Source organism: Myotis yumanensis, unplaced genomic scaffold (genome assembly GCF_028538775.1).
Source record: "Myotis yumanensis isolate MYYU_CA2020_CCGP unplaced genomic scaffold, mMyoYum1.0.hap1 SCAF_22, whole genome shotgun sequence".
NCBI lineage: Eukaryota > Metazoa > Chordata > Mammalia > Chiroptera > Vespertilionidae > Myotis > Myotis yumanensis.
Genome location: NW_027223773.1, coordinates 13,688 through 40,985, shown reverse-complemented (window position 1 = coordinate 40,985; position 27,298 = coordinate 13,688).

Here is a 27,298-nt window from a genome sequence, read left to right as displayed (position 1 = left end):
CCACTTAAGTATGTGTCCATCCTTTTCCTTTTTCTCCTATCCCAGAGGTTTCCCCGGTTGGCTTCATGCCACCTGGTTCCATGTGTCCCCCATGAATGTCATGTATCCCTATGGATGGAACCGTGCCATTGTCCGGAGCACTATGTGCATTCGTTGAGGTTCCGCTTCCCGGCCTCTGTGGACAGTTATGCTCCAATAAAGTCACAACAATTCTGTCTAGGTTTCCATGGTATTTTTACGTGAAGAAGTTGATGGAGGGCACTGGGGTCCTCCCGACCCCACTGTCGTGTATTTCTTTGTTTTCTCCATTCCCACGTCCCTGCCTCAGGCCGGCTGAACCGTGTCAGGCTGGCCCTGACCGTGTGACATGCGTGTGAGAGGTGACAGGCCAAGTTGTTTTGGTTGATTTTTGTTTGTGACATGGCATTGAAGTCCATCCCATGAATATGAACAGTAGAAGTGTTTTTTTTTGGTATGGTTGCAAGTCTCGAAAAGTGTGTGTATGTCATCTGGCCCCAGAGTGGAGTTGGGTTTTTTGCCAATGTTGACACGGAACGGTAAGGTGTCCAGTTTGGCCATCCGTGCCCCTAGTAAGTCCTGGGCTGCAAGGTTGACCTTGCCTTGGGCCCAGTGAGGTTTCCCCGCCCCCCCTAGTTCGCTGTGGGCTTTGTTGATTTGCACGTGAATGCAGGGCTCGGTTGTTTTGTTTTTGTGAATGTTGACCTTTGCAGGCTATTTGCATTTGTTTGGTGTGATGCAAATTTGAGTGTTGGCGTTGCCTTGTGTGATGGAGATGCGATGCGAGCGCCCCCCCGGCTTGTTTGTGTTGTGGCCATGTCCCTTGTTCTAGCGTCTGCCACGTTTTTTTTTTGTTGGAGCCCAATGTTCCGAAATGCGTCTGCTTGGCTGCATGCCCCCCGAAATGGTTGTTTGAGTAGGACTACTTGTCCGCTGAGCCGGTGTTGAGGAAAAAGGTGTGTTGTCATTCGTCATGTGCCCTGAGGCCCGCGGTCCCCCCGTCCATTGTGCTGTGGCTTCTTTTTGGTCCCCCCCAGCCGTTTGTGTTTTCAGCGAGGCCAGCAGTCCCCCATGGTTCGAGGATCCTGTTTTGTGGAGGGTTGGCTTGTGGGCGGGCCATGGAACGGTGCGATGGGTGAGGTGTCCAAGGCTTGGTGTGTGAGTGGTTGAGGCAAGGCTGGGGTTCCCCGTTGAAGCACGGGACGGTGTTTTAGTGTGGTTGTGGGGTGAGGTTGTTGGGCCACGGGAGGAGGGAGGGAGGGAGGGTGGGTGGGTGTCGTTTCCCCCCTGGTGTGCCCCCGTGTCCATGCAGGGTTGAGTTTGTGAGCTCACGGCTTGGTGGGCAGGTGTTTGAGCATTTCGGGTGAGTCCCTGTGATGGGGTGGGTGTTGGATGTGAAGTTTGTGGCATGAATGGGTGCCTGGGATGGGAGAAGCTGGCATTGTTATGGGTTGGCTCAAGGCGATAGACCACCGACTGAGAATTTAAATTTGAAAGCCTTTTTATTAATCTGGCCAGTTGACCACAGCCCGTAGCTTCCCCTTCTGGGAAGCCTCGCGGCATGTGGCCCAGAGCAAGTGTGCATTATGATTTTTATAGGCAAACAGTGTTCCCTTAGAAGCTCACAGAAAGTTCCTAAGCACCAAGGGGGGGGGGGGGGGGGGGGAAACAGAGTGACAGCTGACTGGTCTAAGACAATCTAGTCATTTTTCTTCCATGGTTCCTAATCCTGCGACCCCCCTCCGTACGTCAGTCCCTCCTCCCAGCACATCCATAATCCTTGTTCCTATCCTGGCTGCAGGGTTTTGTCCTTTTTTTGTGTGTGAGCGTAGGTGGTTGTGACATGTGGTTGTCCTTTTGAAGTTGTGCTTGTGGGTCCCCCCGAGGGCTTATCCCCGGCCCCGTGGTTGGGATCCGAAGTGCGTGTGTTGTGATTGTTTGAATGGTTCCACCTGAAGTGTCCTGCAGCCACGTCCGTTTATGTATTTATTTTTTCCCTCGCGTCGAGGTTTGGTTCCGTTTTTTTTGTCCGTCCTCCCTGTGGACGCAAGGGGCCCCAGGCTGACCTGACGAGGTGAGGAGAGGCCCGCTTGGCCATTTTTCAGATCGGTAGCCCGAAAGTCCCCGGCAAGGATGGTGTGACGTGAAACCTTAAGTCCAAGCAGTGATGGTGGGCAGTTCCATTGTAAGCCGATATGTTCACTGGTCAGTTGAACCTTGACCTTCCCTGAGCCTATGTGTGTTTTTGGCTGTCTGATGACCTAGCCTTGAAATGTGTGTGTAAGTTGTGATTTCCCTGTCTGTGGAGGCCTTGGGGAGCAGCCAGGTACGCTAGGCCAGGACAGATGCCTGAGATGGTTTCCTTTGTCTTGTTGATTGTTCCCGCCCCCACCTAAGTAGGTGTCCATCCTGTTCTTTTTTATGGTCTCCCAGAGGTTTCCCCGCTTCGCGTTGTCCCACCTGCTTCCATCTGTCCCTCATGAATGCCATGCATCCATAGGGATGTCACCGTGCCATTTTCCGGCGCACTATCTCCATGTGCTGAGGTTGTGCTTCCCGGCCTCCGTGGACAGTTTGGGTGCCATGAAGTCACCCAAATTCTTGCCAGGGTTGAGTGGTTTTTTACGTGTAGATCCCCATGTGGTAGACAGGTGTGCATTTCCAGTTGTGCACGGAGGTGTCGTGTGATTTTGAATGTGTGAACCAAGTTGTTTTGTTTGGAGAGAACAAGGGCAGCCCGGGGTGGCAAGTGGTCGAGAGGAGTTTTGAGGATGTGGAAGGAGGCAGCGGCTGTGGGGGTGGAGGTGAGAGGGGGGGGCTGCGTGGGAAGGAGTTGTGGCGTGTGCTTCCGAGGCCAAGTCGTGGTGTTGGGTGTGACGAGAAGGTCCTCGAGGTGAGCCGTGAGGCGGATGTGAGTGTCCGTTGGAACGTGCCAGTGGTAGGGCGTGTCGGTGAGAGGTGAGGGTTGGTGTGGGGCTCCGTTTTGGGGCCATTTTGTGAGCAGCTTGTGCCGTTTTTGGGTGCAGTCAGGCTGTGAGCGATGAGGCCGTGAGAGAGGTGTCGTTGAAGTGGTTTGTTTTGGAAGTGATGTGTGTGCGTTTTCGTTTGTGAGCGGTTGAGCGGTGCGTGTCACGGTCCGTAGGGTAGGTGTGAGGTGTTCCAGAAAAGCGGCCAAGAGAAGCCAGAGGCCCGGGTGAATGGGAAAGAAAAGGAGCCGTCTGTTTGCATTGTCGGGCGAGCACCAGTGGCTCCCAAGGTGGGGCCATGGAATGTCGCCCCTCCAGGGAGGGAGGGGCATGTTTTTTTGGAGGCGTTTGTGGAGGGCGGGAGGGGGCCGAGGTGAGGAAGTGTCGGCCGCAGGGATCCCGAAGGCCTTCCAGTGAGGAAGTGTCCTCCGCAGGGGGCGAGCAGGGTATTGAGGAAGAAGGTGGTGTGTGTGTGGGGGTCTGTGGATCGAGGTCGAAGAAGCCGGCGTGTGCCCCTGGGCAGGTGATGTGTGAGACATGGCAGGGGCAGTCCATTGTCTGATGGCATGTGTGCAAGTATCCGATCGTGGGGTCTCTCCGACCTCCTAGTAGGCATCGGCCAGTGTGTCTGTGCTTGTTGATGCTGAGAGAGAGAGAGAGAGAGAGAGGCGTTGTGTGAAGGTGTCCTTTTCTTGAGTGCGTTTTGTGTGTTAAGCGTTTTGTATCGTTGGGGAAGGAAGTGCGTGCCCTCCGTGTGTGGCGTGTGGTTTTGTGGTGCAGGCAGTGTCGTGTGTCCTGGAGGAGAAGGCATCCGTTTGGCAAGGCCCAGAGAAGAGACCATGGTCGATTTTTGGTAGAAATGTGTTATCAAGGCGTTGTTTGTGAGCGCTGGGGTTCCCTGGGGCGAAAGGTGGATGGGCCATTGTGGAGGAGATGAGGGTGGAGGCGTGCGGGTGCCCGCAGGCACGGGCGTGTGGGTGTGGCTGGGGAGAGGGCAGGCGAGGGTGGTGTGTGGCTGGAAGCGGTGCCGTTTTGGACGTGATGAGGTTTTGCATGGGGAGGAAGGGTGAGGTTTGCGAGGGTGCAGCGGTGGCGTGGGTTGTGTGGGCCGGAGCCCGTCCGTTGCGGCAAGGTGCGTGCGGGCCGGGAGAGCGGGCCGAAGTCGGTGCGCGCGTGTGAGTCCCGACGGCAGGGACGTTTGCGAGGAGCCAAGGCAGGTGAGGTGTTTGAGTGACGCGAGGAAGACGAAGGTTGTGTGGTGTGTGGGCAGGACAGGCGGCGAAGGGAACGGTGTGGTCCAGTCGGGGTAGGGCGTGTTAAGCGGCGCCCGTTGAGGCGGGAGCCTAGATGAAGATGGGCAGGTGCGGCGGGGCCAGGGAAACGCGACCGTGTCGGAGCGAGGAGGCGCGTGTCCCAGGCGCGGAAACCGTTTGTTAGTAGCAGGGGACGCATGGTGTTGTTTGCGCTGAGAGGGCAGGTCGTGTGCAGGTCTCCCCGCAGGTGAGTGTCCCGCTGAGGCAAGGGAGGCCGTGCGAGGCGGCCGTTGTCCCCCAGGCGGAGGGCTCGGTGCCGTTTTGCCGGCTGGAGCCCTGGCGTCGGTGGCGTTTGTGCCGAAGTGAGTTTTGAGGCGATGTGAGTGTGGGCAGCCATTTTGCCGAAGGGCACTCTGGAGCGATGCGATCGGAATGTGTCCCCTGCGGGTATGCGCGCGGAAGTCTCCGCCCCGAAAAGTTCCCGCCGTTGGAAATCCCGCCCAAAGCGGTTTAAAAGGCGGCGACTCCCCTGCCTGGTTTTAGTAGGCATCGCGGCCGAGCCACGCTGTGTGCAGCTGTTGCAACGGATGTTGACCGCGCAAGCAGCATGTCGTCTTGCGTGCGTTGTTCGTGGGGCAAGCTGCGGTGTGGCGATTTTGTGTTTCCGTTGGTGCGGGAGCGGGCGCACGTGGTGTTTTTGGGCGCTTCCTTGCGCAGGCGGTGGCGTTTTTGGAGCGTGGTTTCCGTGGGTGGTGAGGGAGAGGCGTGTTTGGACGTGTGTGTGTGGCGGGTGCGTGGCGGGTGCGTGGCGGAGCATGTAGGCGGGCGGTGCGTGCCGTGTTGGCGTCCAAGCGTGTTTGTGATCCGAGCAGGATGTTGTCCGGCCCGGGAGACTGTCCGTTCGTCCTCCGTTGTGTGTGTGCGCCAGTGTCCTTCCCGTAGTGGCATCGTAAGAGCGTGTGAGGATGGTTTTCTGAAAGGTCTTTTCGAGTTTTTATTTTGTTTCCGCAGGTTTTCGTCCCTGCGTCCCTTCCTCTGTGCCTGCGGGTCCAAGATGTTCCATGTGAGAAGGTCGCGGGCAGGCCGATGTCCCCGTTGGCCGTTGGGTGTGATGTCAGAGGCCAGGTGGGTGCCGTGTCAGTGTTCTTGCAGTAGGTTTTGATGGGGGAAGGAAGGAAGGAAGGAAGGAAGGAAGGAAGGAAGGAAGGAAGGAAGGAGGGAGGGAGGGAGGGAGGGAGGGAGGGAGGGAGGGGAGCAGAGAAAGGCAGATGGATGAGAGAGATTGAATTTTGATTGTGAATGTTGCCGAGTTGTATTGTGTTGCATGTGTTTGTTTTTCATGGCGGTAGGTGGGAGCCTTCGGTCGGTCCGATGCAGGCGGTGTGTCTGTGTGAGTGTGTGTGGGGTCCTCCCGGCACATTGGGTGTGGGGAGGATGGGTGTCGGTGCGTGTGTGCCGTGATGCTTGGCGATGTTGGGTTTTTAGGGTCGTGGTCCGGTGCCATTGTTTGGAGAGGACTCTGTGGGCAGTCGCGGCGGAGCGGCGGAGGTGGTGGTGAGTCGTGAGAGTCGTGTGTTGGGTGCCGTGCCTGCGTGTGAGGGTGTCCCCCGCCTCCCCGCCCCGCTCTCCTCAACTCCCCGCCGCCTCTCCCCGCCCCGCCCTTCACCTCTCGGGCCTGGGGGGGGGGGTCGCACCAACAGTGTACGTGTCGTGGTTCGGTTCCCTTCCCAATGTGCGTGTTGAAGGCTGCCGTCGACATGTCTGTTGCTTCTTTTTTTCAGGGCACGTCCTGCAAGGAAGGTGGCCGTTCCCGTTTGGCTATCCACGGGAGGACATTGTTCTTTGGAGCCTCCCCGTGCGGTGACCCAGCGTGTCTTTGGTTGGAGGTGTCTGTTCCGTGAAGAGGTGAGCAGGTGTTGTGCTTGAGAAGGGTGAGCGGCGGGTCGGCGACGGGAGGTTCCGAGAGCAGGAGCGTTTGCCGAGGCGGCCACGTCGTGTCTCGGATGCGTTGAGCGTGACGGTGTTGTTGTGGAGCCACCTTTGCGAGCCCAAGACCCCCGAGTGTGAGTGTGGTGAGGTCTTCCAGAGCAAGTGAGGATTTCTGGAGGCGGCCAGCGAATGTAGTGACAGCACCCTGCCCAAGCAGCGGCTGAAGGGCAGGCAGCGTGTCCCCCAGGATTGTTATTTTATCAGCCGATTGTGTGGAGGCCCCGAGAGAAATGTGTGCTTGAAGTGGCGGTCCTCCCGTGTGGAGGAAAGTGTTTGTGTATCCTGTTTTCAGTCATTTTTTCTCCCCTATTTGGAAGGAGACTTTCGGGCGTTTGGAGCAAGAAGGCCGTTGTGCCGCGAAGGGTGCAGGAGAGCCTATGCGAAGTCCTGTCCTGACGGGAGTCCCTTTGTATGTATGTGTTTTAGGAACGTGCAGCACAGCATGAGCCGTCTGCCCAAGTGTCAGATAGGCAGCCCCACGCAGCCCAGTCCGTTAGGAAGGTTTTTCTCTAGCGAACATCGGCAAGAGTGACAGGTGAGCCCCCGAGGATGCGTTTAGTGTGTTTGTCCTAGAGGCCGTGTCCCGCAGCGGCGTTGAGCGATTCTCATCCCTTGTACGCGTTTGTGGATGCGCACGTGTGCCACGCGGACCCGCTCCAGTCTTGCCGTCCGTTTTTGTCGTTGAAAAGGAAGCAGGGACGTGTTGGTGTTGGGTGTGCCAGAGCAGGAGGTTTCAATTTCGGCGTGTTTGGAGCGTGTGCCGCTCGTGCTTTGCGTGCGGTACCGCACGGGATCCCGTGCGTGGTGTGTTGCGGGGGGCGGAGAGGGTGGGTGAAGGAGGACCCTGTCGTTCCCCCAAGGTTTGCCCTATGCCGCGGAAGTCAGGAATCTTGGAAGTTGGAGTTGTGTGTGTTTCTTTTGGAGAGATAGGATTCGTGTGTGTTTGTGTGTGTGTGTGTGTGTGTGTGTGTGTGTGTGATATGTTTCCCGTGTTGGCACTGATGTCGCGTGACATGGTGCAGTCCTGTAGTATTTGTCCCAAAGAGTGGCCTGGTGTGCTTGGATCGGTTCTGTTCTTCTCTGTCGAGTTGGTTCATGGGGACGATGGTGTGTGTGTTGATGTTTGAGGAGTGCGGTCCAGCTTAAGAGCGTGTCCTTCACCTTCCCGGGTGAGTGTGGGTTCCTTCATCGCCGCAAGGTCGTGCGTTCCCGTTTGTTAGGCCTAGGCGGTGTTTTGTGCCGTTTTTGGAAGCACAGGCCACTGTCTGACATGTGTTGTGTAGGTGGGTCCTCCGAAGCGAGTTTTTCACGTCAGCAGTGGCTCAAGGAGAAGTGTTCACAGGGTATGTCGTGAATGTGTCGTGGGAGTAGGGGTTGCGAAAGGCCGTCCGCGTGGCAGGGGTTCCCGCCCTGCGGGGCAGGAGAGCAAGGGAGTTTCGGACGGGAAAGGAAGGCGGAAGGACCGTGCGGAACGTGAAAGGCCTTTGGGGGAAGCAGGCTCCGGGAGGGCCCTCGCCAGGTTGGGTTTGTGATTTGTATTCCCTGCAGCATCCTTGTTTGTTGTGGTGTGTCGGGTGGCGTTGGAGGGCAGCAGTCCCACGTTGGCGTGAGAGCCCGTGTGCGACGAAGGGAGGGTCAGGCCATGTGAAGAGCTTTTTCTGTAGGCGAGTCACGTGAGACCACGTCTGTTGCTTTTGTGAGACGTGTCTTTTCTCCTCGCCGTCACGCCATGTATTTCTCAAGGTTTCTGGCGGAGGGGGCCATCCATGCACATGGGTTTCTTGTGTGTTCTGTGTTTTTGAGCATTGTCTTTTCTATGGAAGAAGATCAAGTGCCTCTTTGAGTGTCGTCCAAGCTGTCCATGCAGGTTTATCTGCGGAGCATGTCGTTTTTGTGCGGTTTGCTTGGAGGGGTGCCTGTCTGTGTTCCTTTTGGGGTGTGCGAAGGGCCTGCCGTCCGCGGCCGGTCCCTCGTGAAAGCCGCCGCGGTGGCGGAGCTCCAAGGTTTTGGGGGGGCGTGTGATGGATCGCGATGACCCCCCTGTTTTAAGTGCCCGGGGATGTGTGTCGCCCGGACGTCCCCGAAGGAAAGCCCGTGGAACGGTGCGGATGTCCTCGTTGGGACGGTTTTGTTTTTCCACGGTTTTTTCTGCCAGTGATCCATGCACATTGCTTCTCAACATGGACGGCGTGTGTCCCAAGGCCGTGGTATCCATGGGATCTCTAGGGACCTCGTGTGCCATGACTTTTAACTAGGGGCATCTGCATGGAAAAGCGGCAAGGGTGACAGGCCGAACGGAACGGTGCGATGTCGGTGATGTGTATCATGGCCGTTTTTTCCATGAAAGTGTATTGTTTGGATCGTGTTCCAGAGAGGCACGGAGAGGGAGAGGCACGGGACGCAGAGGTTGAACACGGTCTATGTACGTTTCTCACACCTTGACTCGGTGATGGCCGTGCGTACCCGAAGGGTACCCACCTTTGGCTGTCACGGCATCTGGGATAGTGGACGGTGCAGGCCGATGGTCCGTGCAGCGATCCAAAGCGGTGTGCGCCCATGGCAGCGTTTGAAACGGCACGGGCATGTTTTTGAACTTGAGTGATGCAGAGAGGAAGTCCATGTGGGTCGGTTTTGGGAACGGTAAGTCAGCCAAGGATGTGTGTGAATGTTTAGAGGATGGGTGAGCGTTGCCGTTGTAGAACTGTGCAGCGGATAGAAAGGGAGACAATGACTAGGGGCACGACGCACGAGCGTGTCGCGGAGGCAGGCTTTCAGGGGCCACGGCCCGAAGATGTTTTTTCTCTGTGCAGCGTGCCTCCTTGTGGATGGTGGCGGTCTGTGGCGTCAAGAGCCTTGCGGTGTCCACGGGTGCGGTGCCCGTCCCCATGCCGTAGGTGCGATCTGTGTGCCCGTGTGAGTCCCATGTAGGAGCGGAGGCCAGATCCTCCGTAGGTGTGGCTTTCTTCCACGGGCCTGTTTCTGTTTCCCTGTTGCCCTCGTGTCGTGCCGTCTACGCGCATGGGATGCCAGTGTCAGGACCTTTGAAAGGAAAGATAGATGCCTGTCTAATATGTGCATGGCCGTATTTCTTTCAGAGCTGTCATTTTTTCCCATCGTAAAAATAAGTCTTTATGCGAGTGCCCCGCACGTGCGGTGTCGGAGCGTGAGGAGGTCCTATTGTGCAGGAACTCATGTGAGTCCTGGCTTCCACACACGGTTTTTGTCAGATTGATGTTCTTTTGATCCTGCCCGGTCTGTTTTTTAGGCCTGTGTGATGTTTCCATGTGCCTGATTTATTTTTGAAATGTGTGTCAGGGCCATCCATGTCAGTTTTGTGTGTGTGTGCTTTCCATCTTCTGTGCGTCCTACGTCCCCCGTCACCCTAGAGGAGCGGTGCGTTTCGGTCTCGTTCTTGGGCGTGTACGACATCCTCGGAAAGTGTGTGGTGGGAGGCATGCGTCGCCTCCCCCAGAGGGTCCCTCTGTGCAGTCGTGTGCGGTGATAGCCCCCTGCAGGGCAGCCTGTCCGTTCTCCTAGGGTCGTCAGGCAAGGGCAGAGTGTTTCTGTCATCTTGCCGAAATGATGGAAGTAGAGTACAGCATGTCTGCGTTGCTTGGGTTCCCTTCCCGCCGTTTTGGTGTGCAGGTGTTGGACGTAGAGCTGCAGGGAGAGGTGGATCCAGAGGGGGTACGGACAGCTTGAAAGTTGAGTAGAACAGTCCTCGTTGGCAAGGTGACGGGTTGGGGACGGAGTGTCGTTGTTGTGTGTGTGACCTGAGCAGGTGATGCCTCGGTTGGGTTCAGAGTCCCCGAGCAGATGGATGCATCAAGATGTGTAGGAGACGGCACGTTAGTAGGCAACCATCACGGGCAGACGGGCGGCCGGGACGGGGGGCCGTCGCCCCTGTCAGGGAAACGTTGGCGAGAGTGACATTTGGGTGTCTAGGTTGGTGTTTTCCCCAAGAGGGTCGCTTAGCTTTGCAAAGCCATCGTCCCCGCCACCAGTGCCGTGTAGGTAGCCGTGCCGTGTGCCCCATCACTGTCGTAAGGGAGGTCCCTTGAAAGGGTTGACCTTCCTGGAGAAGAGGTTCTTCTTTGCTGCAGTGAGGTTCTTAAAGGAGGTTGAAGTGTTTTAGCTTATGTCAAAGTCCATGGTAGTGACATTGTTCACCTGCAGTCGTCTAGAGTAAGGTATCCCCCAGGCCTGTATTTGTTTGGAGTGTCATGAAGCCTCTGTGTTGGGTGGGTGGGTGGGTGGGTGTTGGAGTGAGTCAGTGAGTGAGTGAGTGAGTGGGTGGGTGGGCGGGTGGGCGGGTGGGTTGGTGAGTGAGTGAGTGAGTGAGTGGGTGGCTGGGTGGGTGGGTGGCTGGTTTGGGCAGGGGCAAGGAATGGGTTTTGTGTGTCTCAAGTTCTGTTCACATGCTGTGTATGGATTCTACTAACAGACATTTTTTTTTTTTTAGGTCTGTGTGTCTTTCCTGGTGGCCCTGTTGTCACGACTGAGGGAGGTTGCTGTTTTCCTGGACGTACCTGTGACTCGTTTTGGAGGGCTCTGCGCACTTGCCGTCCCCTTGCCAGTGTGGAGCAACCTGTGCTGTGCTTGTGATTCCCCAAGAGTCCCCTCATGGTGTGGCTTCCTTAGAGAAGGGAAGCTGTGACCGTGTCCGCTCCTTTCCATGTATCTGTGTTGCTTATGCCTGTGGGGAGCTGACATGTCTCCCCCGGGACCTGCGAGCAGTGTGTTGTTTGTGGGGGGATGTTTTGGTTTCCTATGTTATTGTCCACGAGTGTGTCTACCCACACAGACATACATATATACACCCATACACACACACACACACACACACACACACACACACACACACATATACACACAGACAGAGACATCAAGATGCACATACACATAGTGTTTTGTTTGGGGTCTGAGGACTGTTTATTTTCAAGGGTTTTTGAGGGAGATAGAATAGGCAGAGTGGGAGAGCATTGTCTGAGGTGAGGCCCACGGAGTTGTGTGCGTAGAACATTTCTTTTCAAGTGTGTGTCTTGAGTCCACATGGTGGGGTTGGTTGTCCCCTAGGGTGTGATGATGTTTCTGAGCCCTTGCATGGTCAGCAGCACCGTTTCCCATGCATCCAATGTCCCCTGAAGTCCTCCATCTCATCTCCCCATCAGCCTTTTTTTAGTTGTCGTTCATGCCCCACATTCCATGTCGTGTGCCAGCTGCATGAGGTTGAATGTGTTTGGTCGGGGAAGTATCCATACACCCGTCGCCCCGTGTGAAGGTGGGCCCCATCCTTTCAAGGGTTTGTGTGTTCTGTTGCCCACATCGCACGTTTCTCAGAAGTGAAGCATCGAGGGGGATCCTCTGTGGAGTCACTGTTGGACGGTCTCAAGGTGTTTGGTACGGTTTGTTGGAAGCCATTCACACATATGCCACACAGAACCTCCTTTCTTGTGTCCCACCAGCGTCCCCCCTCCTGCATCGGTCGATACAGTGGTGTCCCTTGCCCCCGTTTCTGTAGAAGTACCCAGTAGGCATCTGTGCACACCTGTCCCATGTCAAGGTTGGGGTATTAATTATAGGGGTTGTAGGATCCTACCCTGTGCTGAGTGGTTTTCCGGATGCCTGTGCAAGTGTGTCCCTGCCTGCACTGTGTCCACTCAACTGGGTTTCAAAAATAGCAGAGCATTCACCTGGTTATGCTTTTTATTGTGGAGGGATGAATGCATTGTCCAGTCGGGTGCCCCCATCCCAGTGGACCCAGTTGCTCACTGTCACGTGTTTGTTGCTCACCTGGGTGACACGTGATCCTGTATTTAGCTGTCCCACATTTGTGACCCTGTCCTCACTGTAGGCTGTTTTGGGCCAGCGTATGTTTGATACAGTTTTTGTGCAATGGTCCTGTGTAGGTGGGAGTCCAAGTGTAGGTCACTCTTGCTTTTGTTTCATGCTGCGCCCTGCTGCCCCAAAAAAAAAGAAACACAAACTTAGTTGCCCCTGTTTACCTGTCAAGTGCCCATGTACTTGTCCTGGTGCCTGAGGAGTGTGGGTCCTTTTTCCAATATCGGTTGAAGGGGTGGGTGGGTTGTCAACCAGGCAGTTGTAGTTGAGGAAAGCGTGCGAGTGAAGAGCCCCCCGCCCCCCGCCCCTTTGAGGAAGGCTCTGAATTGTAGTGCCAGGTGTCTGCTCCACTGGCCTGCTGTGAAAAGTGCAATTCCTATAACTTCGAGGGAAGGGTGGTTTTGTTCTCTGGAGTGTGCATCCACGGGCTAGTTTCCTGCCCCCCCCCCCCCCCCCCCGTGGTGGGCCTGTGGCTGGGGAGTTTCAAGCGGCAACTTGAGGGCCATTTGGAGTGGAGGTAGCATGTTCGTACGGGAAGAGATGGTGCGACTCTGACCTGCTGCCCATGCCTTGTAGAAGGTCGCCAATAGCGGCGGCTGCCTCAAAGGCCCCCCCGCCCCCGCCCCCGCCCCCCCTTTCTGGGCGCCCCGGCTGCAGAGACCCATCAGTAGCTTTCTGTCGCCGCCCACTGTCCAAACCACGGCAAACACGAAAATTCGCGCAGCGCCCCCCCCCCCCCCCCGTGTGCAACCATAGTTTGAAAGGCTGACAGTCAGGTGCGCATCCGCGGGAAAGAAAAAAAAACCACGCAAGAAAAGTGCACATCAGGGTCCTTTATGCCTATGTTCAGCCGAGGCGTGCTGCTCGGACTCGCCCGCCATCACAGAGGCTAGCTGCTGCCAAATGCTGTTTGTCGACCGCCCACATTTCCCCTGGGGTGCCCCTTCCATTTGGAGGTCCTGGCCTGCCGCTGGGACTTTTCACTGACGTGAAATAAAATTGGATGGACCTGACTGAGTCTGTCTCCTGTCAATTTTATCACTTGCATGTGGCCCCTCACCTGCCAGTGTCTGCATGGGTCATGTGGTGGAGTCTACTGCCAAAAGGGAGCCAACATTCCCACCCCATGGTTTCATCTGCGTGCATGCTCGTGGGTCCCTGGTATGTGCAAGCATGAACCCCCCCCCCTTTTGTCTATTCTCTGCGCCATCGTCTCCCCCCCCTTACGTCTTCATCGGATCAATGAGTGCCGCTGAAAGTCTCCCGACACCGGCAGTGCTCTGTGCTGTTGTCTAACAGAGGGACTACCTGTTGGTCCAGCCCCTCACTCTCCGCAAATCGTCCCTCTTCTTTCCTGGCTCCCCCCTTTTTCGCTCAATCTTGTACCCGCGCCCATTCAGTGCGCCCCCCTGATGTAGTGCCCTTCCCCTCACCGATGAGTGTCCCATGTGTGCACTTTGGGGTGTTCTTGAAGCCTGTACGCCCCTGAAAGAAATCAAGGCTGTGTTTTCAAGCCCACTGAGTCTACTTTTGTGTGCCCACACCCACCCCTTTTTGCCCCCAGGGGATGCAGAGCATGGCCCATGTGGTAGACCCGCCTCTGTGTGAGAAGAATCATGAGGATGGACTTGTGACCCCTCCCAAGACCGTTGTCTTCCACTGCCCCCACCCCATTTTGTGTGTCTCATTAGCCTTTGTGTGTTGCTGGGCGGATCTTGGCACCCTGTGTGGACAAGTATGAACCCCGTCTTCTTGGTTCATTCTACCACTGTCGTGTGCTGCCATCCATGACAGCACAGCTGTGTGCGTGTCCCCCTCCCCAAATGGTTTTCTCAAAGGTTTTCCCTCAGCCCAAGGCTGCCCTGTGATCCCCACCGCTATCACTGTGACGTCCCCAGTGGTTTCTGACGGGGTCATGTGCTGCTGTCTTCCCAATCCCGGAGCCTGTGGTCCAGTTTCCTGGAGGTTTTTCCCCATTATCCTACCTGCACCTCAGCCACAGCTCCTGTGTCTTTTGCCTTGTGCTTGCTGCTCTTGGATCATTTTCCCTAGTGTCCACCCTTAGACAGCATCTTGTCCCCAATGTCCAGTGGAGTCCCGGAGCCAAAGTCCATAGGCTTGTGGGGACAGGCACAAGGACAGGGACAGGCAAGCAAGTGAGCGCGGCACAAGCTGGGGCAAGGGGTTCAGGGGAGGTACATGCAGACCAAGGGATTGGTGTGAGGACAGGCTGCGAGTGGCAGGGCACAGTCTTGGGGTGTGTTGAGTCCAGGGTGCCCTTCCCAGTCTCTTGGGAATGGAGGCTGCCACTCAGCCCACTGCTTCCAGGGTGTGCTCCAGCATGGTCATGTGTCCCTGTGCCCTTCCGCATCCATGGTTGTGGGTGATGGTGGCCAGTTGTGCCTCTGGGTGTGCTATCCATGGAAGTTGTCTCCCTCCAGTGTGGTTTCCATTTGCTTGGCTGAAGCTGCGTCTTCAGGCTTTCTGGAGGCTTCTTTCCTGTCAGGGGGAAAGGGATGGGCCTTGCTCACCAGGTTTGCCCCCAGGATTTCCACACAACCTTTCACCTTGGTGCCCTGTGCCTTTCTGATAGACAGCCATTCCTGGGTTCCCCACAGCAGTTTGTGACAAGGCTGTGCATGTCCCCTTTTCCAACGTCAGCTTGTGTCTGCCCAAAAAGCAACCCAGTGGCCTTCCTGTCCCCCTGGAGCCTTGGAGCTCCGTCAGCCCCCCATGTTTCTGTGGCCAGCTCCCACGACTCACCTCTGCCTCTGTTTTCCTGAATGCTCTGCCTCTGTTCCCAGCAGATGGCATGTCCTTTCTCACCACCCTCCACAATCCTGTTGGACTGAGCATGGCCATGGTGAGCTCCCACCAACGCCTCCCAGTGGCCTTGTCTTCTCTTGCAAATCCCATGGCCTTTTCTGGGGAGCAGTCATTCTTCTGCTGTCACCCTAGGGATGCTGGGTGCTCTTCCTCTGGAACACAGTGTGCTGGACTCGCCTCCTCCCTGGGCCTTCCCCCTGTATCCTGTGACGGAGACTTGCAGTGTCCCTCCCATCTCCCCCAATAGGCACAACATGTTTAGCTGCCTCCTTCCCTCCATGGTGGCTCCTGCTCTCGTGCTGCAGTGTCGCCGCCATGCACGTAGCTGCCATGGCTGCCCATTGGCCCTCTCTGTGCTCATGAACAGGCACTCACGTCCTTGCTCAGCAGGGCATGGAGCTCAAGTCAGCAATTGCATGGCCCTCCCCTCGTGAGATGGCCCTTCCGAGCAAGTCAGTTCATGGTCCCCCTCTGCCAGGTGTGCTTTTAGCCCTAGGACTTGGCTCACCTGTCTATTCAAAGGAGTCAGCGTCATCCGTGCAGGTTGCTTGTCCACAGTTGTCGTGGTTGTCGTCATCAAGGTCATCTTGGATCCTGGCATAGTTCCCGCTGGGTGCCGCGCATGATCTGGTCTCCCTGGCCATCTGGTGTCTGCATTCTCATAGGTCTCCTATGGAGCGAGTATGGTTTCTGCCTGCTGTGCCTGCACATGTTTGCGAGCCCGACAGCTTTCTGCAGGAAGTCAGGGAGGTGTGCACTTGCCTTGCCCCCGCTCTGTCTGCTGGTGCTGGTTCCAGGACGTGTTCCCCTGCTGGGCCCCTCCAGGTCACAGTTGCTGTTCCCCTCATGGGGCTGCTGGGACATGTTTTTCTGCACTGGTAGCCCATGTCACCATCGCATCCCCTGGGAGTGTTCTGCCTGCAGGTGCACAGCCCGTAGTGAGTGGGGTGGGTACTGGAAAATGTTGTTAGGGGGCATCGAGGGCAGCATGCATGGGGAACACTTGTGGAGTGTGTGGGGGAGCATTGGGGGCTCATGACTTACTTGTTTGGTAGGCTTTCCTCCTCCGCGTCTGGTGCTAGGGACGGCTTCCCTGGTCCTCCACATGGGTCTCTCAGGTCATAGCCCACACATGGGCTCCCCGCGTAGGGGGTGTGCGGTGTCAGTGCTGGCAGTCTTTGTCTCCAGTGGCCTCATGGGTGCCATCTGGAAGAGCGCGGTCGGTGTTGCTGCCCGAGGCCTTGTGTTTCCAGACCCTCACATGCATTGTCCGTGGTATTCCCCCATCTGTACCTGTTTTTATCATCGAGTGATGTGCCGCTTTGTCATCTGCAAAGCAGGTTCGTGTGCCCCGAGGAGCGCGAAGGAGCTCTGCAGCCAGGACGATGGGGTCCTGGACCTTCTGGCGGCAGGTCCTTCGGCCCTCATTTGTGTGGCCCAGGGCCTGCCTGGGCCCACACTCCCACACATGGGTTTCCGAAATTAGGTGCAGCCTACGGTCCTTCCCCTCCGGTTCTCCATGGATATTCCTGCTCTTATTTCCTTGGGTTCCCGCAGCCTGCCACCCCAGCCCCCCCGCCCCGGTTACGCGGTGCAGGTCGAGTTCAGTCACATTCTCTGCAAAGGCAAGGGAGGGTCCCCCCAAGAATGCAAGGAACACCTTACCCATGGTTTGCCAGATGCGGCCGTAAGCTTGCGGGGCTCACGGGGCTCCTTGCTGCGCCCCACTATCGATTGACAGAGCATACGGCGCTTCCTTGACCTTCCTTGCAGTTTTTCCTCGACCACGGAAAGTCCTGCGTGCGATGATCCCAGTCGCCTGTGTCGCAACTCTGTGTGGCCGGTTCTTTGGGCACCTGAGCGGGCGGTGCTCAGAGAGGAATGCGGCCATGCTGTGCAGAGGGGAGGAGGACGGCGCACCTTGCTTTTATCGGGTTCCCTCACAAGGAGGCTACGTCACTGGTTCTCATTGTCGCTTATTGGGTGTTAGTTTAGGGGCGTGGGCAAGAATGCCGCTTTTCCCGCCAGCATGGGGGCTGCCTGCTCGCGAGAGCTCTTGCCCGCAGGTGAGCTTCATCTCAATCACAAAGAGCGACCGCCCAAGCGCGCGCCTGTCCCGGCTTTCCAGGCACCGGAAGCAGGGAAGCCCCGACACACCGTTTACGGCACACGGTTTACGGCTCTGTCGTCTTGGCTGCCCAGAGACAAGGTTGCTGTCAGGGGTGAGGTGGACGAGCTGGGAATGCAGTGTTCGTCCTGAGGAGAGGGAGCTGTTCCCACTGCAGGCCACCATGGGTGGCTGCAGGGGAAGGTGCGTGCATCGTCCTGTCGGTCGCTTGGCGCCTCCTTTGCTTTTGGCTTCAGCTGCTCAGAGAAAGGGCCGTCGGGCCGGCGTTTGTTGGAGGCTGAGGCGCGCGCGGCGGGCCTCCCTGGAGTGGCTGCGGACAGGGGGCTACAGGTGAGTGTGCCAGAGCGCGGGACGAAGGAGGAGCGGGGAGGGAGCGAGTGAGTGCGCTGAGGTGCTAGGTGGGCCCGTTGTCCAGTGGCTTGGTCCCACTTCGGGCAGGTGTGGGGCTGCTTCCCTTCCCCGTGCGAGCTTCCTGCCAGTGGGTGTGCAGCGTTCTCACGGTTCATTGTCCAGCGTTCCCAGTCCGCTGTCTCCAAGAGAATGGCTTTTCAGAAGTGCTTTGCTCCTTCTCCCGTGTGTGGCCCTTTTTTGGCCTGTCACCCCTTTCCCTTTGCTGCCATGTGCTCGTGAATTGCTTTGGTTGCATCGGGACATCGTGCCTGACTGTGCTCTGTGTGCGGACAGCAACCTTTTTGCGTGGCTCCCCTTTGTGGGGCTTTGGAGGCTTGTCTGCATGCTTCGTCTTTTCCTTGAGCTTGTGCTGCATTGGAGGCGGAGAGGAATGTGTTCACTTTTTTCGTCCTTGTTGTTTTTCAGCCAAAGACGCCAGTCGAGCGTGTGCAAAGCTTCCGGGTGCTATTCCACAGGGAGGGAGTGATGAAGGGTGGCTCGCTGTTGTCGTCTCAGGGCAAATTTCTACTCACTCAGTGCTTGCCTCCGTTGAGGATCTGTCATTCTCCCCACTCCCCCCAAGGGTTTCTCTCAGCAGGTTTCCATGGAGATGCTTGCTTTTGCTGAGGGGTCATGATGGGGATTGCTTTGGCTTCGTGTGTTCAGGTTCCCAGCAGGGGCTGTGTGTTGCTCTGCCTTGTCCCACTTTGCTGTTGTCCTGCTATTTCCTGCTTTTCTCATGCTGCTTCCATGGCGACATTTCTTCTCTGGGTATATGTCCTGTTGGTGTGCTCCTTCTGGATCGAGTGTCTTCTGTGATGGGGCCACAGAAGTCCTTGGCCCCCGTCCCCTTGACAGTCCCTATTCTACTCCCGGTCTTCCAGACTGGCGGGAAGCCGGCCCTGCACTGCCACTGTGAGAAGGGTGAGTTCCAGAGTCAGGGATGCTGCTGCCCGTTTCCACGGCTTCTGCACTTTGTCAGGGATGCCATCCAGATGTGGTCCCGGCAAGGGCAGCCACTGCCACTGCCGTGTGAGCCCCTTTGGCCATTTCTTCATGTTGAGTTTTCCGAGCATTGGCTTTTGTGCGGTGGCTGCCTGTGCATGCTGGTCATTGGCTCCGCGTGTGTGTGCTTTTTGCTTCACGTCATGCTTCTGCAGAGTGGTCAGCATGTGGTCCTGTTTAGGCGTTTCTTGTCTATGAATTCCTGATGTCACTGCAGGGTCATGACTTGCCGTGCATTTTTCCATGCTGTTGTGCGACGTTGGCCTGTCACTCTTCTCCGCTTGGTCGCCGAGGTATTCTTTTGCCTTGCAACTCATAGCGTCTGCTGTGTGCTGTTCGAGGCTTGCTCCGAATGTCTCCGCACATCTGCGCTTCCATAGCTATGAGTGTTGGTTCTGTTCCTCTGCTGCCGTCTTGTGGCTATCGGTGGGATGGCGCGGTATTTCAGCAGCGGTTGGGAGCTGGTGGTGTGCTGTGCCCCTTTCTTTTTCGTTACATGTATTTTGTGGATTCTTTGCAGAGAGGAAGGGAGAGGGATAGAGCTAGAAACATTAATCAGCTGCCTCCTGCACACCGCCTACTGGGGATGTGCCCCCAGCCAAGGTACATGCCCTTTAGTGGAATCCATCGTGGGACCCTTCACTCCGCAGGATGATGCTGTATCCACTGAGTCACACCAGCTAGGGCTTGTTACCCTTTCTTACTTCATTCAGTTGTTGAGAGCATTTCGAAGGCTGCCTATGGCATGCTTGCCTGCCTTCCTTCCTTCCTTCCTTCCTTCCTTCCTTCCTTCCTTCCTTCCCGTTCGTCTGCATGCCTGCCTGCAAGTACCTCTGATGATGTGAGTGTGTGGTCTGTCCGTGTTTCCTGCTATGTCGGGTGTGGTTTTGATGCTGGCGTTCTGCTGTGCTCAGGATGTCTGCTAACTGAGGACAGGAAGTCCTTCAGTGACTGCTGTTGTTCTCCATAGCCTCTACAGGTTTGTTTTGCAGCTTCCCCTGCATCTCACAGGCTTTTCCCCCCTTGGGGATCTGACATGCATGCGTCACATGCAGTCTGCAGTGGATTTTCTCTGAGGTGACCCATCACAGCCGTTTGGGGATTGTGCTGTCAGGGGGGGTGCGCTCTGATGTCACCGGCCACCTGTGCTCGTCAAGGTGGTACAGGTTTTCTGCCCTAGGTGCATGAGGCGGCGAATTCGTGTGCCATGCCAAAGGGCCGCTGTTTTCACTGCTGCCTCTGGCTTGTCTTCCTTTGTTTTCCCTGTTTGCTTTGTTTGGTGCATTCCTCTCTTGCTCGATGTGTCTGCTTCCATCCAGGGCACCTGTCCTCCTTCCAGCCTCTTTCCTGGCCCTGACTCTCCATTAAAGGAGGTGAGTGAGGGCTGGGCACCTGTAGCGCTGGCATTGCCTGCTGCATTGCTGCTTTCTGCAGGCTGCAGGGAACATCTCCCCGTCTCCGTGTTTTTCGAGAGGTGGTTTCCGCCATCCAGGATGCCCTTGGTTCCCTTGGCACAGTTTCTGGCACGTGCGTGTGCATGGCGGCTTCTGGGTGTTGTTCCGCATCACTGGTCGCTCACTGCGATCTCGTGTGGAGTCCGTGTTGCTACCTCTGCGTGTGCGGCCGTTTTCCATTGTCTGCTTTGTGCGTTTGCTTTGTGGTCTCCGTACTGCCTGCTTACCTGGGAAATGAGGGCTTGTCAGCCCTGGCATGCCTGGACACTGGTGTTCATGCTTTCCTGCCCTACATCGTGCTTTGGTAGGAAAGCCTTCACAGGTCACTTGGGTTTAGTTCTTCATGATGACCCCTGCAGATTTCCATGGTGCTTCCCCGCCCGGGTATGCCAGCAGTTTACAGCCAGCCCGTGTTCCATGCTGGCGGCGTCTGCCGTGCCCAGCCCGAGGACTGATCGGCCTTCCCTTTTCTGTGCGCTGTCAAGTGCGCGCCACTTTATTTGTGATGCTTTGCTGCCGTCTTGTGGCTACTTTCGGAACAGCGGCGCATTTAAGGAACGGTTTCTGGGATGGCTGTTTCTGGCTGCATTTCAGGCATTCCCTGACGTGTCTTCTGCCTTCTTCTCCTGCCGTGAGCTTCTGCTTTTCCTGCGGTCACGTCTGGACTTGTATTTTCTTTGCGGGCACCTTTTGCCCCGTGGGCAGCTGCCGTGGAGAGCTCGCTCTTATTTGCATGTCAGTGCTTCCCTGCTGCCCCCCCCACTTGTCTGTTTCCCCGAGGTACGGCCTTCGCTTCATTGACTGCTAGGAAGGCTTTTCCGGTGTGGTCTGCCGTCACAGCGTGCTGGCAGAATGGCTGCGTGCACTGTGGAGCCTTCCCTGCAGCTGTTGACTGTTTCCTTCGCTGTCTTCCTTGACGTGTGCTTGTGGTTCCGTGCTGCTTGCTGCTGCCAAACGTTGCCTCCTTGTCACTGCTTTGTTCCTCGCCACGTCTTCCGGCCATTGCTTCCTGTCTGTTGCCTGCTCCGGCGCCGTTGACAGCTGTTCCTTGGCTGAGGGCGCTTCTGTGCTTGCATGCGCACATGTGATGCGTGCATGTGCATGGAGCTTCATCGCAGTTGCTGTGTGTCCTTTCCCGTGTCTTCTCTGCTCACTTTTCACATGACCTTATGGTGCTTGATGTGTGCATTAGGGTTGGGGTTGGGGGGGCAGGTTTGCAGGCTTGGAGGTTTCGGGGGAGGTTTGGAGGGAGGGAGGGAGGGAGGGAGGGAGGGAGGGAGGGAGGGAAGGAGGGAGGGAGGGAGGGAGGGAGGGAGGGGAGAGGGGGTGGGGACAGAGAGGGTGGGGCGAGGGGGGGAGGGAGGGAGACAGGTAGAGAGAGGTTGAGGGGCATAAATAGAAACAGGCAGACACAGGGAGGATTTGTGTTTGCTGGTTATCCTCTTGTCAGTCTCTTCCACTGTGTGCCCACCAATAATGGCAGCATGCCCCCTCACTGTGAGCCTGCTTCTTAGGTTCGGTCTCAGTCACTGAGATGTGCTGTTGAGACTGGTGCTTCCTTTGAGCCTTGCTGTGGCTGCCTGCAGACTTTGCCAGTGTTGTCCCTGTACTTGTGGACGATTACAGTTGGATTTTGGGATGTGTGCCTTCCGTTGGCGTGCTGTACCTGCTGTGCTGTTCCTGTTTGGGGATTGCTACCTGTCTGTTTGTGTTGCCTGGCTGTGGCCTGATGTTGTGCCCCTTCCTTTTGTTGTCTTGCCTGCTGTGGCAGTGCCATCCTTTATTTCCTGCCCATGTGTTGTTGCCTTGGGCTGCTTTGTAGTTCCATACTGCTTGCCGATTTCCTCCATGGTGGCCGTGAGGTGTGTTGCGGGGAATCCTTTCCTGAACAAGCTCCGTCACTCACTGACTTTCCGATTCTCCGCAGGGATGTGTGACGGCAGCTCTGTGGCATGGCTCCCTGGGAAACGACGTCTGTCATCCACTGCAGTGAATGACTTCCGCCCTTATTCCACGAAAGGTAAGTGCTGTCCCTGCCTTGCAGTCTTTGTGCTCTGTGCTGCCCTGTGCTGTGATGTGCAGTGTGCTGTGCCATTTCCAGGTTGGCCTGCTGCCTTGCTGCTTGTTGTGTGTGCTGCTGTGGCAGGAGCTGTTTGCTGGTTGGTTTGGTGTTGACCCTTGCATGTGATCGTATGGATGTTCTGTCTGAACGGAGATGCAGACATGAGTCTGATGACAGGATGCGGACACGCAGAGGGCTACCACTTGCTCAGGCTAGTACCAGTGCTCCTAAGAGCTATCATAGCTTTTGTGGGGGGAGTACAGTAAATAGCAATGAGGTACAGCAAGTGGCAATGATTGCCAGGCATGCTTATGAGACCATCAAAGCTAAGTTATGCCTTACATTATTATTTTCCTATGTCATACAAAGACCCTTTCCACCTGCAGCAGTACGTCCTGCCTTAACCTTTCCATGCACTCATGGACTATTTATCACGTCAAAGACAGTTATGCCTGTGAACAATAGCTCTGGCTTCCAGGACTTTGTTTTCACGTGGCCTACTTGTAGGCTCTCGCCTTTTCCTGGTGGGATGTCCTTTTTTAGGTGACCTGTCATCCCACTTGTCCAGCTACATGCTCCTGCCACTCGAAGCATGTTGTGTGCTTTCCAGCACTGGCAGCATTGTGCTGTGCGTGTGTGATGGCTGAGAGTGTCTGCTGGCTGTTGGGTGTCCGTCTGCCATGACCCTGTGTGTCTCGGGTCCTCATGTTGCCAGTGCGACGAGTCCAGCCACACTGATGATGCGGCAGGGCCCATGCCAGTGGTGACAAGGACAGCACTTATGTCGAAGTTCTTCTCAGGCTGCTGCGGTGCTTAGGAGGACAGTGTGTGCGTCCCTGTTCCCTGCCCTGTGCTCGTACGATGCCAGCCACCATTCTGGTGGTGTGGCCATCACCATGTGCGGCAGAAGAGAAAGCGGGGTGTTGCCGCATGCCTATTCATGCTCTTTGATAGGTGTGTGTTTCCTGTGCAATGAAGTTCCCCTCTGTTCCATGACATGTCCTGTTGCCTGTGTGTGTTGCAGCTTCAGATGACGATTTCCCCTTATGTTTCCCCTGCGGGGGTTTCCCCCCCCCCCCCCCGGTTTCTGCTGTGCGCAGCTGCACTGTCCGCTCGATTGCTGGCCCTGTGCGTGACATTGGTGAGCATTAAGATACCATTCCTTACTTGAGGTGTGTGTGTGCCACTGCCTTCCCTTTCCGTGGCAGCAGCATGGCGGATGCAATGTGACTGCTTCCGTGTGCATGAAAGGAGCATGTCAGCCTGCTCAAAATATACACACTAGCAACAGAATGGCGCAAGCCAAGAAGTATGGCATCATAGCACTGGAAACATGACAGGGGCCCTGCTAAGGGAGTGCTGCGTCTGCACAGCAGTGCTGCTGTCCATGGTTGGTGCAGTGTTTGCCCTGATGATGCTGTCTCTCTCCATTTCATAGGAGCAGTGACAGCGCTTTCACAGTGCTTGCTTCCTTTCCCTTGCGATGCAGTACTTAGACTTCAGAGTTTGATGTCACATGCTGTTCAGGCTCGAGATGAGCAAGCTCGCAGTTCACCCTGCGTGCAAGCGAAGTGGGTTCTGTTTGCAGGATGCATGCCCTAGTAGAGTTTGGTCCTGGTCATTCCTTCGTGGTCCTCCCAAATCACGGTGTTGGCGCAGACTGTCCCTGCACCCAGTTGAATGGAAGGCTACTGTTGCATGGGGACAAGCTATGTCTTGGAATCATACCAGCCTTCACTTCTTCAGGCACTGTGCATGCCTCCAGCTTGGTGGCGGTGCCTCCTAATCCATTGAAAGGTCATCCCATGCTACTAAACAGAACCCATGTTCCATTGACAATTCCCAATGGCATGATGACCGTGTACACTGTGCAATGTATTTAGCGGCGTGCCATTCCTGAGGGAGTGGCACAGTGGATCCATGCCATGGGAAAAGTGCGCTTTCTGGCAGTGTCTGCTGAAGCACCGTGATCTTCATGACTGAGGACAGCAGGAAACTTCTAACTTACTTATTGGGTGTGCTGACGAGGACGGGTAAAGAGTTGGGCTTCACCAGATGCGTGCCATCATCCCGGTGCTTGTGAGAGTCTCCACAGAGCACGTTTAAGGGTTGCTACTTTAGCTCTCTGTTGTGCTCAGTGTTTGCACAGGGTACTTGGGCTTTGGATTGCATTTGCGGTGCTGCCTGTGACAGCAGTGCTTCCAAAGGCAGCGTAGCTGACAGGTCCATGACAACGCTTTTCTCAGGGTGTAGTCATGGCATCCATTCCCAGATGATAGCTGTCATCGGCTAAGCCCTCTCCCACTCTGAGCAGCCATCGAATGGCAGCAGAAGTAGTTCGCCCCAAACTGGCTGCCAGATGCAACTTGCATGTACGTCCCCAAACACTGCACTGCTTTCAGCTCGGTGGTGCCATGCTTGTTCTCTTATCCTGCGGTGCACTGCTGGCACATTGCCTATGATCCCCTCCAAGAGCAAGCACTGTCCCACCGAGTCCAGCATTCAATGCCATCCTTTGTCTCAGCAAGGTATGCGTGGCGTTCATGGCATGGCTGCATGCCATGGTGTGTTCCTGTGCGCTCAGCGGTTTGTCTTTTCCGATGCTTTCAGCAATGTCCCAATTCCTGGGGAGTCCGCTGACTGGGGGTTCCCAAAATGACATTGTCAGTTTCTGTTGGGGCGGAGTTGTGTTCCTGCCCACAAGCATGCCCCACCTCTACCATTCTGTGCTCCAGCAGTTCACACACATGAGGTTCAATACAACTCACAGTTGGCGGACCCTTGATAGCAAAGTGGCCATCTGTGTGTTCTGTGTGGGATGGGCCTGCCTGCTCCCTCCTGGGATTCTGTGCTTGGAAGGCCGGCCATGCACCCCTCCCCCCTTGCTCGTGGCCCCGATTTCCAAGACGCAGTTCTGTCAGTCTGGGCATCCCTGAAGTGACTACTTTGGGGTTGGTGGTTCCGCTGCTCTGGGGGTGGGTTCTTCCCTCGTGCCGTGGGGGAAAGAAGGGTCGCGGCAAGGGTGGATCCCTTGGCATTTGGGCTTGTCGCTCAGTATTTCTGCGTCGCAAGGGCAGGTGGCTGCATGAATCCTCGCCCCCGGAACACAGCTGGTTGCGGCGCCGCCCTTTCCGGGTCTGCCTCTGCAGGGCTGCCTTCCATCGGGTGCTTCCAGGGATGTGGGTTACGTGGTCCCCAGGGTTTCCAGGGGAGTTGCTGGCTGTTGTGTGTCGCCTTGGCCAGCAGATTCATGTAGGCGCTTGTGGACTGTGTCAGTTGTGCCTTCCCTGGGGCAGGCATTGATATGCTGATTGATGGCATGCTATGGGAGGTGTCTCTCTTTCAGGTCCAATGGGTTGCCGCTGTCCCTTGCGTTTTTGAGATTTTGGGTCAGCCTCCGTTCCTCTTGTGCTTGGCCATCCTTTCTGATGCGCGTCACCAATGTGTGCCAATGGCTTGCCTCCTGTGCTGGCTTAGGGGCTGCTCCCCCTGTGCACGTTCCCGTGGCGGCTCCTCTCCTTCCCTGCCCTGTGTGTGCTGAGCCATGCCGTACGGTGCCCTTGCCATGGCAATGCACCCTGGCCTGTAGTCTGCAGGGTGGGACCGGAGTCAGAAATGACGGTTGTCTGTTCTTTCCCTGTGGCACTGCGATTGCTTTCTCAGAGTGAGAAAATCAGTTCTGCTGTTTGCGCGCCATTTGTGCTTGACCAAAGCCGAAGCTCAGCTTGCCAGTATTCAACGTGCAGCCTTGTGCAGTGTTCTTTGTCTTCTTCTTCTTCTTCTTCTTCTTCTTCTTCTCATGTGCGGTTGGTTGGGTGTGGATTGTGGCTGATGTGTTGCTGTGCTGGTGCCTGTAATATGGGTTCTTTAACCGCCAATGGAAGTCCTGCAGGCTGCCATGCACAGCTCCTGGCAGCACCTGAGCCATGCCACAGGGTTCTGCTATGCTTCTGTGCTTTCTGTGTCAGGCTCCCATTTCCATGAGCATCGCCCACACATTCCTTCCACCCCTCCCGATTGTACAGTTTTCTGCCACTGACCTTGCTTGCAGAGAGCCATTCAAATTTCCAAGCAAAGATCTTTATGTGGTGTCAGAGACTCCCTAGGTCCAGTCTCTTCTGATCAGCCTGCAATTTGTTGAGGTCCTTGACAGTGAGTATGTGCGGCAGTGTGCTGTGGGACTATGTATTTCGCTGGAGAGTGCTGATCCTGCGGTTGCTCGCTGTGTTTCAGGAATGGCTACAAGTACTGATGGCTGCTGAAATGTGCGATCCTTTCTTATGGCATCTTTCCCTGGAGTCCTTTCGAACAGCATCTGCTGTGCTGAGCTACAGGGCCTTACAAGACGGGCTCGGCTGCCTTTCTGGCTCTGTGCCAGAGTGACGTCATCCCCCGCATCGTGCTTGCTTCCCTTGTTGGCTGTGTGCGGTTGCCTGCCCATCGGGAACATCCCGCACATGCCCTGTTGACTCCATGGGTGTGCTGCCGATGCCTGAGTTGTGAGGCATGTGTGGCTGCTCTGTGTCCTTCCAGCTCCCTTTCTCGGGGTCTTGTACACAGGCATTCCCCTTTCTGCTTTGTTTCCTGTGTGAAGGCAGAGGGCTTGCTGTGCTCGGACTGTGAGGGAAACCATCCAAGGGTGTCTGCTTGTGCCAAGTCACTGGGACAGTGTGAGTTGGTGCTCCCTTCTGCTATGCATTGCTGTCTTGGCTGTCACTTTTTGGCTCTCTTTGCGCCTTTGCTTTCTGTGGCAACCGCTTGGTTCTTGCGGTTGTTCCTGGCAGGCTTTGCCATTTCTGTTTCCTATGGCAAGGAGTTCTGTGAAGGCATTTCTGGTGTGCCAGGAGCAGCTGTCCCCATCATGTTTCCATAGCTGGCTGGGGTTCATCAGATTACTGCAACTCTAGTTTTGAGGGGACTTTGTGTCTGGGAAGGAGCCTTTCCCTTCACTTCCTTGCAGTGAGTGTGTTGTCATACCTTGCTGCACAACGCTGCATGTGTCTCGTCTTCCGTTGCGAGTGTCCTCGGTGTGTGCGGGCGGTTGTCTGCTTGCATCTGCGTTCTGCGGAGGGTTCGTGGCATGTGTGCCTGCATGTGATCTGATGTCACTGCACAGAACTGCAGAGTTGTGATGGCCTTGTGCTGTCCTTGCGGTACTGGCAGGGGCCTGGCAGAGAAGAACGACTGAGTGTGCTGAGGGTCAGGGACCGTGGCGGAGATAAGTTGGTACTTATCTGCCTAGAAAAGCAATGTGTTCTGATTAAGCCGACCCAGTTGTCCCTTTGCTTTCCTCCCATTTGCAGTTGTAATTTCCCTTTGACCTTTGACCCTCCCAGTATCAGAAACGGTTATGGAGCTGCTGCACA